At 38.2% G+C, this 15,458-nt stretch overlaps 1 protein-coding gene across 2 annotated transcripts in view; it reads left to right on the forward strand.

Moving 5' to 3' along the window:
• The window catches only part of SLC39A10 (solute carrier family 39 member 10), a 120,234-nt gene that overhangs the window by 22,511 nt on the left and 82,265 nt on the right, over window positions 1-15,458 (forward strand). Inside the window, exon 1 of one of the 2 annotated variants that reach the window (XM_083843032.1) lies at window positions 10,271-10,558. The exons of the other annotated variant lie outside the window; for it this stretch is intronic. The gene's annotated coding sequence lies outside the window, so the exon portion shown is untranslated. Of the gene's footprint in view, window positions 1-10,270; window positions 10,559-15,458 lie in introns of those variants that run through there. 2 annotated transcript variants of the gene reach the window in all.

Below are 15,458 nucleotides of genomic sequence, written 5' to 3' on the forward strand. Positions count from 1 at the left end.
GCATCCTGCCCCACTACTCACACACCCTTCTGCAGGTTACTTCATGGGAGACATAGTGGTGTGTCTCATGAGGGGAAGGAACAGTGTCAATTACCTGTTGTATGGATCCTCTAAAATTTCTATCCAGGATGAGATATTTCACAAACAGCAAAATCCTGCTGTTGTGGGGAGCGTATTCATGTTTCTCTGTGTCAGCTTAACTAGAATGTGATAGTGTTAATTGCTACTGATAAAGCCAGATCTCATACAGAAAACTATAAAGTACTATACCAAGTGTATAATTGCATCTCTTTTGATACACACCAATTGCTAAGATTCTTTAGAGTAAAACACAAATTTGAAATACACTTTACATTAAAACAGAGTCAAAGGAAAAAAGCATTGCAGTTTCTTGAATAAGCTATTTCAAACCTGAGAACATTTTCAGAATTGCATTTCAGACACAGAAAATCCAAATCTTAATTTTTCATATTAACTCATATCCAAAAGGGTTGTAGAAATCTTGAAATATTTGATATAGAATCCCAGAATATGGTGGAGACCCCTTTCCCCTGCTAGTTAAACTTTAATATGTTAATTCTTGACCCAACATATTAAAAAAAAAAAGGGGGGGGGAGGGAATTCATAATGTTGGTCACTGAAGTTGAAAAAAATGAAAAGGAACCTCAGGCTTTTATAATATAAATTTGTATGCATTTCTTTTAAAGTCTGATTCAGTATCCACTGACATCAAAGATCAGACCTCTTTTAGATGAGACTGGGCATTGAAATGAAGATGCTGTTACCAGACTGCCCAGTTATGACTCTCAGGTGAAAACCCCATTATTAGTATGTACTTATATTAGGCTCTACAAATTACCACAGTATCATTCAGTTACTGTGGCATATTTTGTCTTTAATGTTTGGATCTTTTCAGAAATTATCTCTGTTATTAAGAGATATATGTAAAAATACTATCAGTTCAGAATCGGGCCATGAAATTTATACATAAAAATGTATTCCTCCTTTGAGGAAATTTATATTAAGTTGGAAAACCCACCAAAAATCTGTTTACCCATAAAATTAACACATCAAACTTTATGACTCAAGAGAAAATATCATAAATACAAAAAGTTAAATCATTTGCATAATTCAGACAAGAAATACCATGTCAACTACTGCCAGTTTTATTGGTGTTATGTTAAATGATCCTTTCCTGCATTTGCTTCATTGAGCCCTAATAACATTTGCCTTTCTTCCTGAGTTGAAATCACATTAGCATGGCAAACACTAGAAGAGAAATCTTCTGGATGGTTTATTTGAATGATTTATGAGGAGCTTGGTATGACAGCTTTTGACAATACTTAATCCTGGAACCTTATCCGTGACCTTCGCTAACCAGAGAAATATTGCCAATTGTTAAAGAAGGTGAAATTAAAGTGCCAAATTAATAATAATAATAATAATAATAATAATGATAATAATGATAAATAAAAATAAAACAGGTTGGTTTAGGAAAAGGAAAAGCAAATTTCCAAACCAGAGTTGAGCAATTATAAAAGTCCAGGTTCTGGTTAACAAAATGAAGACAAAAAACAGTCTGTGAGATAAGGCATACCCCAAATGTGACGTAGCAGGCAGTTCCCCAGATCTGACACTGTGTCACTGAGTTGTCACTCATTGTGTCAGAGGTGTCGCTGTGCCTTGCCTGTTGGCTCCCTTCCTCACTGCACCCCGAGTTCAGAAACTTTCTGTCCTGCTGGACGGCTCCCATGCCTTATGGAGCATGGGCTCAGATCTCAGAGAGAAAATAATCTTATTCTTTTAAACTAGGACTGTGGCAGAAGGGTGGTTGAGATGGCACCTATCAAGGAACATTTTGGGAGGCACATTTATGAACTGGAGAATCTGTGGGCAGCTAGAGTTGTTCTTGTATACTGATTTAATATGTCATTAGGTTCAGCTTTGTTCTACAAAGCCTCTGAAGTAAAGGACAACTTTCTCCTGGAAAAAATGTGTTATTTGGATAGTAAGTGTGGGGAGAACACTAGTTATTCTAGTTACAGTGGCATTGCTATTAACTGTAATTGATATTAGGAGTGATGAAAATAGCCCATGGAGAACCTGCTCTTCTTCTCCTTCTAGAAGAAGGGAAGGGAGCCCAAGCAGAGCAAATGAAGAGGCAGCAGTCCCCGGCAGTCCCTGCTCATATGGGGACTATTAAACGCATTTCTAAACTGTTTAGAGTAGGGTACAAATGAAACCATAACCCATATGCTGCTATGTATTTGTAGTCTAAGGGCACCCAGCAGACCTGATTATGGAGCAGGTCCTTGTTGTGTTCAGTTGCTATTCTGCTCATAAACATGTGCAAACAACTTGCCATGCCTGTACTAAACTCCTTATTGTAATTTCATAGCAAATTCTATTCCATATCAATTTTCTATTATAGTATCTACGCGGGTATTTTGTGCAGATTGTGTAGCAAGAAGCTTAATCTGAAACATCTGCAGCAAGACAAGATGATCGCATAAACACTATTTCTTGCAGAAGGTTCCGTCTATAAACTACACTGAAGTCTGTTTCCACTGTGTCAGCACAATCCTACCTTTGCATTTCCCTTTTATCATCAAAATGGAGAACAAAGGAAAATAAAATACAAGGGGAAAAGTCAAATTCCCAGGCACATAATCAGTGTGTTCAGACAGAAACTGACAAAGCTCTGAAAATTATGTCCCTACTCTGTAAACCTGTTCAATAAACTGCATTAAATATCGCTGCTGAGTATCTGTTTATGTGCCTAAATTCCCAGTAAGCCATATGGAAAATTACTTTCTAATGTGGAATCACCAGAGCTTTTTGATAGCAAAAACTCAACACACATGCTGAACTGCTCCAGAGTAATTCATGTAGTCAGCAATCTGCAATTTTCAGACCCTAATGGATACAGTAGACACTTAAGGGATATCAACTTCAGCAGTAGCAGCACTGTGCTCTATCACATTGCCCTGTAATACATGCAATGGCTCACAGTCTCTAAAATGTAAAAGACAGTATAAATTATCCTTGTAGTTGGGATTTAACCTGGAAGGTTGGTATCTGTACCCAAGCAATTTCTCCTCAATCATGCCCACTAGGCACTTACGGCATGCTGCTCAGCGTCAGACATGTTTCAGCTCTAAAGATACTTTTATGCAGTCTAATCTGCTTATAAAATGTAATAAGTATGCAGCTTGCCATCAACACACAAATAGCTTTTGTCAGCAAACATGCTAATTGCAAAAATATGCATTCCAAGAGTTTCCATGTTAGTTCCTTAATGGACTGAGCACATTAGATGTTTTCTCATTACATCATTTTGGATATGAGGATGAATGCAAGTCTCAACACAGGTTTCAGGCACTAGAGACTGCAGGTTATAAAGATTCACATAGTAATTGAAAAATTTCACAAACAAAAGGAGTCATTTTTAGACAGGAAAATGCTCTGAATGGAATACCTGTTAAACATTTAGTGCATGCCCCTTGGAAGTCAGTGGAGCATTTGGATCCCCTCTTACTTTGAAAGATGTCGGTAATAAAAGCCTAGTCTTGCTTGATTTGTAGCCTCCTAATTTGATCTTTTTAGTTCAGGATGTTCTTCAGCATCCTCAGTGGAAAATAAGCAGAAGAATTATGTATTTGTACTTCTAGATGCCTAGGAGGATTTTCCCTTTTATTATGATCCACTAAACTGGAGCAGGATTCAATTAATAAAACATACTCCTAACTGCAACTGCCTATAATATGATAAGTCAGAATATCAGAGCCCCTAGTATAAATGCAAACATGTCCAAACTTGAATGTCTGGTGAAAAGTAATTCATTACAGTGGATAATTTTAACCTAAATTAATTTTGTAGGGGTAATTTTGTAAGATTTTTCCAAGCAGACTATGAGGAAAAAGCTGCCCTGGCTACTGCAGCTGCCAAAGTAGCAAACTGAGTAAAAGCAACACCAGACAGAAAAGGGAAGAAAGCTCATTTTCAAACCTTGAAAGTTGGCTTTGTGCACAAATGTGAACTAAGGACCCAGTGCTGTTAGCCACTGCTGAATTCCCTCCTTCAGACTTTAAGAATGGGGACTAAGTAACAGCAAAAACCCGTGGGTGATGGGACAGCCTTTGTGTCAGAGCTCTGTGGCACTGAGTTCAGTCTCAGCCCTGCTGCAGCCAGCACTCCCGTGCTCAGGGCTGGAGCAGAGCTTCACTGCCAAGCAGAGGATCCCAGCACGCACAGGCACCAACACGTAGCAGATCAAGGCATAATAGCCGTGTCTTCAGCAGCGGGAAAGAACTGTGAGAAAAAAACTTGGGGCCAAAAACTGCCTAGAGCCTAAACACTGGGAATGACTTCATTTTTTAAGGCAGAAAGGAAGGTAGGAAGTCCTGTTATGCACAGGGAAGGAAAGAAGTCCTTGAGGCTCATTGGTGAAGTCTATGATTTGAAAAGCACTAGTTTAACACAAGGATAGTAAGTGGAATAATGTTTTTTCTTCAAATAAATTCATAAATTAAAAAGAATGTTACATCCTTAACATTCTTAAAGAAACATTTTTGCTGGTTATAAATAAATCAATAAAACTGAAGACCTCTGACTAATACATTGCAATTGGATTTGTAGGTTATCATTGAACATTTGTGTCAAATGAGGAAAATATCTCCAAAGGTATTGAGTTTAAAATCAAAACCAGCAAGTTGTTCACAAAGACAGTTTAGTTCTTGGCAGCTCTTCTAAGAACACATTGACTGATCTCTGCCCACATAAAAGAGGAGCCTATACTTAGTGCTTTCAATAAATTGAAGGTTTGGATATTCCAAGAGGGTGTGAAGAATATGAGGAAAATGTAGATTTAAAATAAAATGCCAGGTATTTCATCCTGCACAATTCCTGTGCTCAGTATGGGGAGAGCTGGGAGAAATGCACCGTGTATGGAAAGAAGTCGGACTAGGTGAACTCTTCTGGCCTTAAGATGTAGATATGATTTAACTGAGTTTAATGGGACTCAGTAACACAGGCATCTGGACAAAACAAGTTTTGTGAGAATATTCATTTGCATTATAGTTGCATATTTCATGAGACTTCTTACATTTATTGTAAATTAGTATCAGTATCAAATTCCTTTCTTTACCAGGTTGTTTCCCATCTTTTTGTTCCTTTTTGCTTCTTATTTTTCTTCCTTCATATCCTTTTCTGCAATTGCTTGTCTTTTTCTAATTTAGTGTCCCCAGCTGCTTGCTTTCTTTCACTTTTTACTTGCATATTGCAATTCACTCATGTTCCTGTTTCCTTCCATCATCATCATCAGAAAATAGATACTGATAATGTGACATTAGCTGATGTTAATTTTGCTGCTTTGCCTGCATTACTAAGCATATTTAACCTGGGAGATTGACACAAGTAATAAAAAATTTGCTGGTTTGCTAGTGCAAACCAGCAAATTTTTTTAAGTGCTAGCCTTAAAGTATGTTTCACTGCTATAAACAGAACAGGGATCTTTTGAGTTACTGGACAAAATCGTAAGTTAAAGAAAATTCTTCTTCTTCTTCTCCTGCTCCTTCTCTCTCTCTCTCTCCTTTTTTTTTTAATAAAACTGAAAGAGCACTTATTCCAGTTACAAATACTGCATATTCTTTCAGAGGTATCTGTGTCATTTCATCAGTGAAGAAGCTGACTGAACAGTTTTGGAAGGGTGCTCTCTCATTCCCCATCTCTGCTTTAAAGAGGCAGCCATGTTAGATAGTTTCCTAGTGTTCTAGTTAGCCAGTAAGCACATTGGCTCCCCTGCCACTAAATGGAAGTTCTTTTACAAAACTATAGCACTTTTAAGTCCAGTCCTGCCTTTTTCATACATCAGTTAAGTTTCATTTCTGGGGGTTTGTCCTCTACATTAACTTATCATGCCAAGCCCCAAATTATACCTAGAACTAGCTCCAGTGCACTCTCTACAGAGGATGCAGAAGATAAAAAAGTAACTTGCTGGTTCTCACACAACCCATCACATTGTGATTTATTACGAAATCCGTGAAAAAAATGATTGTCATTAGTCTCAAAGCTTTGAATCGGGTCCTTTGAGAATGGATGAAATTGCGTTGCATGATGTTATGAACTAGCAGGCTTAAAGGATTCAAGTTTGGATTGTGGTACAAAATGTTCAAAAGACATTTAGTTGAAAAAAAAAATCAAACAGCTGTTTCCCTATTTTGGAAGGCAAGAAGAACAAGGCAACCATTTTACAAAGTTGTACTATAGATACAAGATGTCAGGTGAAGAGAGCCAGCTTCCTCATTAATTTTCTAGTGAATTAAACAATTGTTTATATCGGAGACATCCTAACAACATGATTAAATTAATAATTATTCATTGTACAACAATCCAAAGTAAAAATGCTCACTGAAAATATGAAGGATCTAAACAAAACTATTTATAAATAATTGGGACTAAAGTATTTTTTCTATATCAAGTATTTAGCAGTGAAAAAAAAAAGAAAACTCTTTAAATTATTTATAACAGCACAATTAACTAGTTAAGCAATTAATAAATTTGCTTATTCTGTAACTTCTATTGCTGAGAATTAAAGTGTATGGATAGTAAATAAAGTCTTGTTTCATGGCAGTCACAGATTTTATAGTGCATGAGAAACTGTCCCATCTTTAATTTAAGCTTCCATGGCATCTAACTTTTCACTTGAGCCTGCACAGGATCAGCACTTTTTTCTTGCATGCCTCTATGAGATTATAAAAAGCCATCTTATCTTGTAAATGGGTATTTATCCATCTTACAGCAAGTGGTTGAGGGTACACCTTGTTCATTAGCACAATTACTGACCTAGTCATAATTAAATGAACTCTGCATTTGAACTAATAGGCTGTAAACAGCAATGAATAAGGGCACCTAAACAGCAATTTAAATGCATCTATTTTGGTGAAATGAGTATTATAAAAAAGAGAGACTTAGTTCATATTAGAAATAATTTCCTGCCCGAGTCAGCATCTTTATATTATCTCATGTGCTTATTTACTTTTCATATCATTACTGCTGTTGCTTTGCTATATCTCTTTTTTTTTTTTTAATGATAGCATCAGTTTTTCTCTGCCAAGAATCTTATTCTCCATAATTGCTTCTCATATTAGAACTTTTCAGAAATGAGTGGCAATTTGGCACTAGTAGTTGAGGTGATGCTGAGGACTTTCTAGACATGCAAAACTAAAAATACGCTCTCAGGAGAGTGGAAAGTAGTCTTACCACTATATGTAGGTTCCTAATTCAGCTGGTGACACTGACCAGCACTAGGCCAGCAAGTCCATTTAGGGCACCTCTGATTTCAGTGAAGATAGAAAAGCCCTGCTCACTCATACATAGAATTATGTAATGCAGAGAGTAAATCAGGATTTCCTAGAGTGGCGTTCATAACATTGTTGTACTGAGAATTGACTTTTCAGAAAAGAGATCTTCTGAAAGGTCTAGGTCCAAATGAGATAAGAAGAAATGATTTCATGTTTTGATACCTGTTGTACTAAATACTGCCTTTTTCATACTCTGAATAGTCAGAATTCAGTGATAAATGTGATCACTTTGTTCAGAAATTCAACTTAACCTGTTACGTACTTTGTGTAAGATGGAGAAATGATCTGTTCATATTTAGGATGGGACAAAGGGGAACTGTAAAACTGCCATAAGAGTAATTGCAGATTCAGAAAACTGGTGAAGAAAAGACACTGTAGATGTGGCAATTTGTCTTTTCCTCTGAATGAGGTGCCAACAAGCAAGTTGAAGGAACTGAACTAATAAGTATGGCTAACTGATTTAATTTTGCATGGAAATGCCTTGAACTCAGTTTAGTCCTTAGTTGCATCAGTATAAAGACAGAGAAGTTACAGGAATCAGACTGAAGGCAGACTTTTATTGATTATTCTTTATATCAAGTTAGGAAGAAACAGCACAAATGTGAAGCTACAAGTCAGTGACTCCCAACAATAACTTTCCTACAGTGTTTCCTTACAAACTTTCAAAAAAAAAAAAAACATGTATATCCCATAGGGTCTGTTAGGGTAAACTAAAGGCTAAGAACACTGAAATCTTCTGAAATAAAAGATGGTGAAGAAAGTTCACTGACTCTTTAGAAGCAACGCTTTCTGAATCAAAATATTATGTTATGGTACTGACCTGTACAGGATGCCAAATACAATATGCACCAGTTCATCTGCAAACGCCAACCTCCTTGAACCCACACTGTCTGTATACTCATGGCCAAATGCATCCTGTAGGCAAGCTTGGCTACCTGCTGCTGAAAATCCACCTATGACAGCATAATTTGATGGGCATGCCACTGATCATATATTCTCTCTTACAACATCCACTGGCCAGTATCAGGAAGGCAGGATATCCCTTCCTAGAGAAGAATTTGGCATCACATGTTGTAGGGCAGATGAGAGATCTGGGCAGCTTCAGTTCAGGTTGCTGTTACAGCAATACAGAATTGCAGGTCCTGAAAAGAGAGGTGCTATATGTCTCGTTCAGGGATATGCAGACTCCTGTTCAGTCCCTTTAATGAAAGAAATTGTAGCCTGGGTAGTTCTGAAAATAGTCAGGTATGTGTGGGAATACTGAGACATTAAAACCACCCTTCTTAAATTAATCTGAAAATTAACTTGCGTTAGCGTAAAATCAATGAGATTAAAATCCAACCCAGAGATTCTCTCTGGGAAGACCTTTCCCTATGATTACTGTTCATGAATAGGTTCACCAGTCTATGCTACAAGAATTGTGTAACTGTATTTTGGGGCTATATCAAGTGATCCAAATTTCTTCACAGCTCAGACATTGGTTCTAAAAGTTGTTCACATACTTGGACATCTTAACGAGAAGCACAAATGCGGAGGCTGGTTTTCTTAGGCCTTCCATAAATGCTGGTGGAGCACGGGAACTGTTGTAGGAGATGGTCCAGAATAAGAATATCTAAATTAGGTTAAAATGCGGCAATATGAGTATCCTCTCTTCCTTTGTGCCTCCCAAAATTATAATTTAGATGGCACAGTCCAACACTTAAGATAAAGGCAACGTTGTATTATCCCTTAACTTCCAGGACACTAAGCTGCTCTAGATACTAAAATAGCATCCCAAATAAACTAACATAGGCCTAGAGCCTTTTATTCCAATCTTGCACTGCTTTTGTATTGATGGAAGTCTGCCCTAGCCCCTTCAGTCCTAGGATCTTTCTAAAGTTTATGTTCTGGAGTTATTATCTGAGGAGTCCTCAAATCTAGAGACGGCACAACAACTTCAGAGTGGTTTCAGGCAGAAACCTCCAGGAACACTGTCCCACCTACAGAGACCCTAACAGGGAACTTCCACAGGCTATAAGTGATCCTCAGTCCTTTGATGAACAAAAATGAAGGTTCAACCAGAAGACATTGAGCTCATAATTCATAGTTCATAATTTGGGCAACAAGAAGACACCCCACTGACAGCATTTTGTAACCTTTGACTAGACAAATCTCTACAGCCTGCTAGTTGCTTCATGAGGTAGACTCCTTGCTAAACTGTGCTGGAAGTTTAGTGCTTGGAAAGAAAGTGCAGTTGTCCTGAAAAAAAACTTTGAAGTCAGGAGCAATGCCTTTGTAAGCCTGTCTCATTTTATCCAGCATTAACAAAGGGCCCTAGCGTGTTTCATGGCACTCTGTGGCTTAATTGCTTGTGTCTTTTTCTCCTCTGACTCTTTCAAAATGAAGAATGTTATTTCCATATATCCTCACAGGTTATATGCCATTAATGACCATCCAGACTGCAGCTGTATATTTATTTCTGTGCATTTCACACTATCTGTGAAGTCTTTTCTTTTAAAGTAGTTCAATCTTTTAAAAATGTGAAAAAGAGGCCAGTTGATTTGTTCCCATAGATAATCAAATTCTTCAAGAAGTCTCTGTGCTGGTTTTTATACACAATTCTTGCTGCCAAACTTTTTAAATCTAAGTGTTAAAGCGAGTCAAAGGCAGGAAGGTGAATCGACTAGGCACTCACATGAGGATGAGATAACTCAGTGCTTTCATGCTGCGGGATAGCTATTTCATGATCTTTTGCTCGTGAAGGGAAACAGCAATTCTGATTAAACACTATTTTATCAGTGCTCTTTGTAAGCATAACTCAGTGAAGATGACGGTATGATATGGCTGAGTTTTTAAGGCTTGTGCTCAAAAGACATGTATCTTTAAGCCTAGTACCTAATGTGGATTCTCTCCTAATTAAGAACACCTGTAGGGGCCTGACCAGAACCTGTGGTTCAGCAGCAAAACTGCCGAAGGGCTCTGAAAAGGCAGAAACTTTGTGTTGTCTTTTAACCTAAATTATAGCAGAGTTCAAGCCTGTGCCAAGCAGAGTAAAGCTATATAATTTATGAGCTAAGAGGGCAGCTTGGGGCCCATTTGAGGTGATTTTTTATTAGTGCAGTAGCATAAACAGTTCTTCTTTACTTGAGCACTGGAAGGCAGGCCGTATAAAGGGGATCCAGCCTATGCTCGGATCTGCGTAGCCCGCGGATGTTCAGGTAAGCGTGTTTGCGTTCTCTGTTTTCTTTTTGGAGCAATGGCTGAGGAAGGGGTTTGTTGAACAAGGTTATGCAGAGCTCTTCAACAGCATGCTAGAGGAAGCTCTGAGCTGTATGACTCTGTGGCGTGCAGTTCAAGCACGCAGTTTTGTTTTCCGCTGTTGAAGTCTTAGCCTGTTGGAGAGGATCTTTTCTACTTTGTTTGATTCATCGTCTGCCTTGGTTTTCGAAGGCCCAGGGATGCCAAACCTCATGAGTGGTGTAATGGGGCTGCCCACAGTAATACAAACTACTCAGCCTTAATGATGGGTTTGGGCCCTTGGCTTTGCTTGTGTTTTGAAGAACTCTTATTCCTACACACAAGCAGGTGTTATTTAACAAGTGGAATGCTATCAGATATAACCAGAAGATTGTTATTGAGCATACATTACAAGTATAAGGAATATTTTTTAAAAAAATCTTTTGTAGAATATTATTAATATTGTAGTCTGAAAACATGATTTGTAATAAACTCAAAATGACTGTGTAGAACAAAACTCAACATATTATTTTTTTCTTGTATCAAGGTTTGTGGGGCTTTGGAAGATTTTAACAATAAGCTTTTACAGCACCTGCATGTCTCAGCAAACACTGTCTCTGTAACTAGACAAGGTGAGAGTAGCCTAGAGATACCAACTAACTGGAGTAAGAACTAGGGCAATGTCCAGTTGACCCATCTCCAGGAAGAAGACAGGTTCTGGGATCATCTGATCTGGTTTCTGTCTCAGTGTTGTTATTTTGTGGTGTTTTTGTTTGTTCGTTATTTTTAACTGTCATTTCGAATGTAATAGTTATAGAAAAGGAGGTGCCTTGAAAATGTTCTTGCTTCTTGTTGTTACATTTATTTCTAGTAGCTTTTGTTTGTTTGCTTTTGTCTCCTGCAAATGAAGTTTTCAGTACAGTGCAAGCTGTGATGTCTGCTGTTGTTCAAAAGTGCATCTTTAAGTTCCATCTACTTTTAAAATCCATCTACTTTTATCTGAACAACAGAATAATATTCAGAAATCTTTCTTAATGCTAGCCATTACTGGGATGTTAATTTTCCATGGGCATTTTTTTCTGAAAGCTTAATTCTGGCCTAGCTTCTTCATTTAGTCATGTACCGCTGCCATAGTATGTTGGCACAACCACCGCTATGAGATACGAGTTAATTTTTTTTATCCAATGTTTACTTTAGGAGGAAAAGCGAAAATCAGTTTTGAAGTAATAGATCCTGTGCTTTACTCAGTATTTTCCTTTGTTCGAGGAATTGCAATTTCTTGTGTACCTGATGAAGCAAAACAACAGAACTAATTCTCAGACAGTGTAAGCAGTGTTGTAGTGTATCAATGGGCTGTTAAAGTGTGTAGATGAATATCTATGCTTGTAGGCTGCGTTTCTTGAAAAGAGGATAACTAGGTGGGTTATTCCTTCCTCTGTAATGAGTCGTTTCTCTGTCTGTTTTACAATTACTTCAGTTCTCCGTGTCTTGATACTAGATAGTCAAGACCTTACTTTGCTGTCTTCTTGCAGATGGCTGAGAACAGTATAGCTAACAGGTAGGCTCAGACATGTAAGTGGGGTTGTGTGCTTTACTTGCATCTGCATACCAGATGTATATTCTAAAATGTCTGTTGAACTCAAGACTTCCTGAAACCAAACGTACAGTCCATAACACCTTTATTTAGCAAATGTAAGAACGATTTGTTGTGTGTTGTCTGTAAAAGCAATGTAGGCAGATACACTGGAGCCCCAGGAAAGTCAGGGGGGAAAGCACTCTAGCTCCTTTTTTGTGCATCAGTGGTGCACAAGCAGGATCAGCTAGAGCAGGTTGTCCAGGATCACATCTGGCTGGCTTTTGAATATCTCCACATGTGGAGATTTCACAACTTCCAACATGGTCCAGTTTTTGCCCACACAATATTGTGAGGTGGAGCAGAGAAAGATGCTGTTGTTCAGATTGACTTTCTGCATTTTAATTTGTGCCTATTTCCTCTTGTGTTGTCACTGGGCACCGCTATAAAGAGCCTCCTTCTGTCCTCTTTATGACTTGGTACAGTAACTTCACTGGAAAAGACAGTTGTAATGGAGATGGTTTAGGCAAGCTAGCTCTGTGCTGTTCTGTTTTGTCTGCAAGATAGCCAGGGTCCAAAGCAGCAACTACTTCTGTAAGAAACCTACTGAGCCCCTCTGCTGTAGCCTCCACCAAAGACAGAGGTTTGAAATACCTACATTTAACGATGTTCTTCTATGCTTCAGTAACTTGTAGGCAATAAAACTTGATTGTTCAAGTCAGTTCAGGAAACTATCACCATGCTTGGATCATGAGCTTTCAATTTCTTGGGTACTCTCTTAATGTTTGTCAGTTTAAAGCTTCAGGCAAAACCAAAGAGTTTCTAAATTCATTGGATAAGGGAAATAGGTCATCTAAATCTCTGCAAACTTTGGTTGCCACAGAGATTCCTTACTGCATATCACAATCAAGAATAAAATGTAAAAAGACCTTAAAAGCATTTGTTGGTTCTGGTTCCTGATGGTTGCTGTTAAAACAACTGCAATAGTTGGAGTCTGCATTTTTAAAAAACATCTCTTTGAAGTTACTCTATTTTTTTATTTTCTCTGTAATGTTACATGATGAGTGCTGCAGATGCATTTCAAGCTGGGTAGATATGTTTCAAGATGGGTAGATACATTTCAAGCTTGCCAGTTGCGGCAGAAGGGGACATTTTGTTTAAAAGAATCTTCTCCTGATGAAAAGCTGGAGCCCTGCCCCCATTAAGCACCATCAGTTGGCATAACTCTCTTGTGTTGCCCAGTTATGTCCCATAAGCCTGAGGTAAGAGGCGTTTCTTGCTAAATGATCAAGAGGGAGAGTCATTTCTACTGTTAGAAATGTTTTACAAAATAATCTGAGAAGTGAGTCAGACTGCAGGTTATGCTTTGACTTAAAACAACCAGGGCTGCAGTTCCAAGCCTGAACATGAGCTTGATGCTCTCATCTTGGAATTCTTAAAAATTTTAAGTCATTATGGTCTGTGACTAACTGCACCTTAGATTGGCACAGTCTCAAAGGCAGGCATTTCCCTGCATCTGGAGAAAAGCGGGCTCTGTCAATGGGCTTTTAAATCATATTACAAGAAAGCTATACAACAGCTAGAGGCATCATGTGTAGGTCGTTTAATTTCTTTAGCATCATTATTCTTTTAATAGGCGTGTGCAAGGACCATAATTCTCCTTTCAGAAATCCAACAGAAGAGTAAATGCTAGTCTAGTTAAGCCAATGACCTGTATGGAATCTGTGCCGTTCTTTGTTGTACATTTACTGTAATGGGTTTGTTCTGTAAACATAAGATCAAGGTCAGATTTCTATTGCAGGATCTGAGCATCAAGAAAAGTTAAATTATTCTATCTAACCCTGATAGGGTTGTTCATACTGTGATTGAATAATAGTGTAACTTTATGCAAACACTACCTTCAAAAAATATTACATATGTATATTAAAAAAAAAAAAGAAGCACAGGTCTAGTTTCACTGGGTGGTTATGCAGGTTGTAACATCCACTGCGGCTCACACTTCATTTTCGTTGTACCTTTCTTCTCATTGTGAGTCTGTTTAGCTTTGATCCAGAAAGCAAAATGAGTTTTTGCAATAACGAACAGAAAATGAAAATATTATCAAAGGCAGTTTAGAAGCTTCCCTCCACCCCATTCTTAAGTTCTGTAGATGAGATCTGAGATGGATATTTGCCTTTTCTTGAAAGGAGAAACAAAAAGTAGTGTCTTAGAACAATTTAAGGGTATATCAGACATGCTTTGTCCCTAAAATAAGGTATGTAAGTTGCAGTAGTTAAAGTACTCATCTTGTTAATCCCTGTGAACAAGCACAGAACACTGTGGACAGATGAACCTGACAGCATTCTCCCTAGAAATATGTAAGTACGTTGTGAGGTCTGCTGGATTTCTCTGTAATGCCGTATGGGATGTCTCTCAGAAATACAAGAATATAACATCTTCTGTTTTTTCCTAAGTCATCCATGTCTTCCACCTGACAGATAACAGCAGTTTGTGCATAGGTTTTCTTTAGCTTTGTACAGATCTCCATGAAGCAGCCAAGACTGCTGGTCAGATCCCAGGGAATGTATGGGTCAGGAACAGATCATGCTCACCAAGTTGTCCAGTGCCTGTCTACACACTATCCATACCAGGTTGTTGGTTTTTTTTTTTTTTTGCATCATTGCTCACCTGGCAATTGTGGTGCTCCTAGTACATGTCTGAGAAGCATATAGACCTGTCTCTGTTTTTTCTTTTTGTTTTCTTCAGCTTATTTTACGTAATATTTGCATTCAAGACTCATTTCTGGTAACAGAAAATTGAACTGGAGTTGATCCTAAGATGAACATCTACCAGTCTTTCCCTCAATGTACTAGGGATTTTATGCTTCAACAAAGCCTTTTGAAAGGCTGTTTGTGCTTAAAGTCAAATTACTGATGTGAAATAGTTCTTGTAGTAGGACTGGACAGTGGTAGTCATGCAAAATCCCTCACTTCCTTCAAAAGCTTTTCTTGGAGGTCCTCTGTCTTGACCTGGTGTTGGGTCACCTGTAGGAGAGCCTGGTGTGTATGATATTGGTCATTATTCTGCAGTGAGTCTTCTCCAAATCAGACAGAACAAGTATTTTGCCAAACTGGGCAAGCAAACTCAAAAACTCCATTGGACACCTCACCCTAGGATATGTGCTACAGGGAATATGCATTCTGTGATGTGAGCGGCCAGCACTTAGTTATTACCTTCTCATTTAAGATAACTGTGGTGTGTTGGAGAGTACGGAGGGATGCCCAGCTACGAACAAAACAGTGCATGGTGGGGTAGCTGCTGAAAGACTG

This window comes from Anser anser, assembly GCF_964211835.1.
Source record: "Anser anser genome assembly, chromosome: 6".
NCBI classification, from domain to species: Eukaryota; Metazoa; Chordata; class Aves; order Anseriformes; family Anatidae; genus Anser; species Anser anser.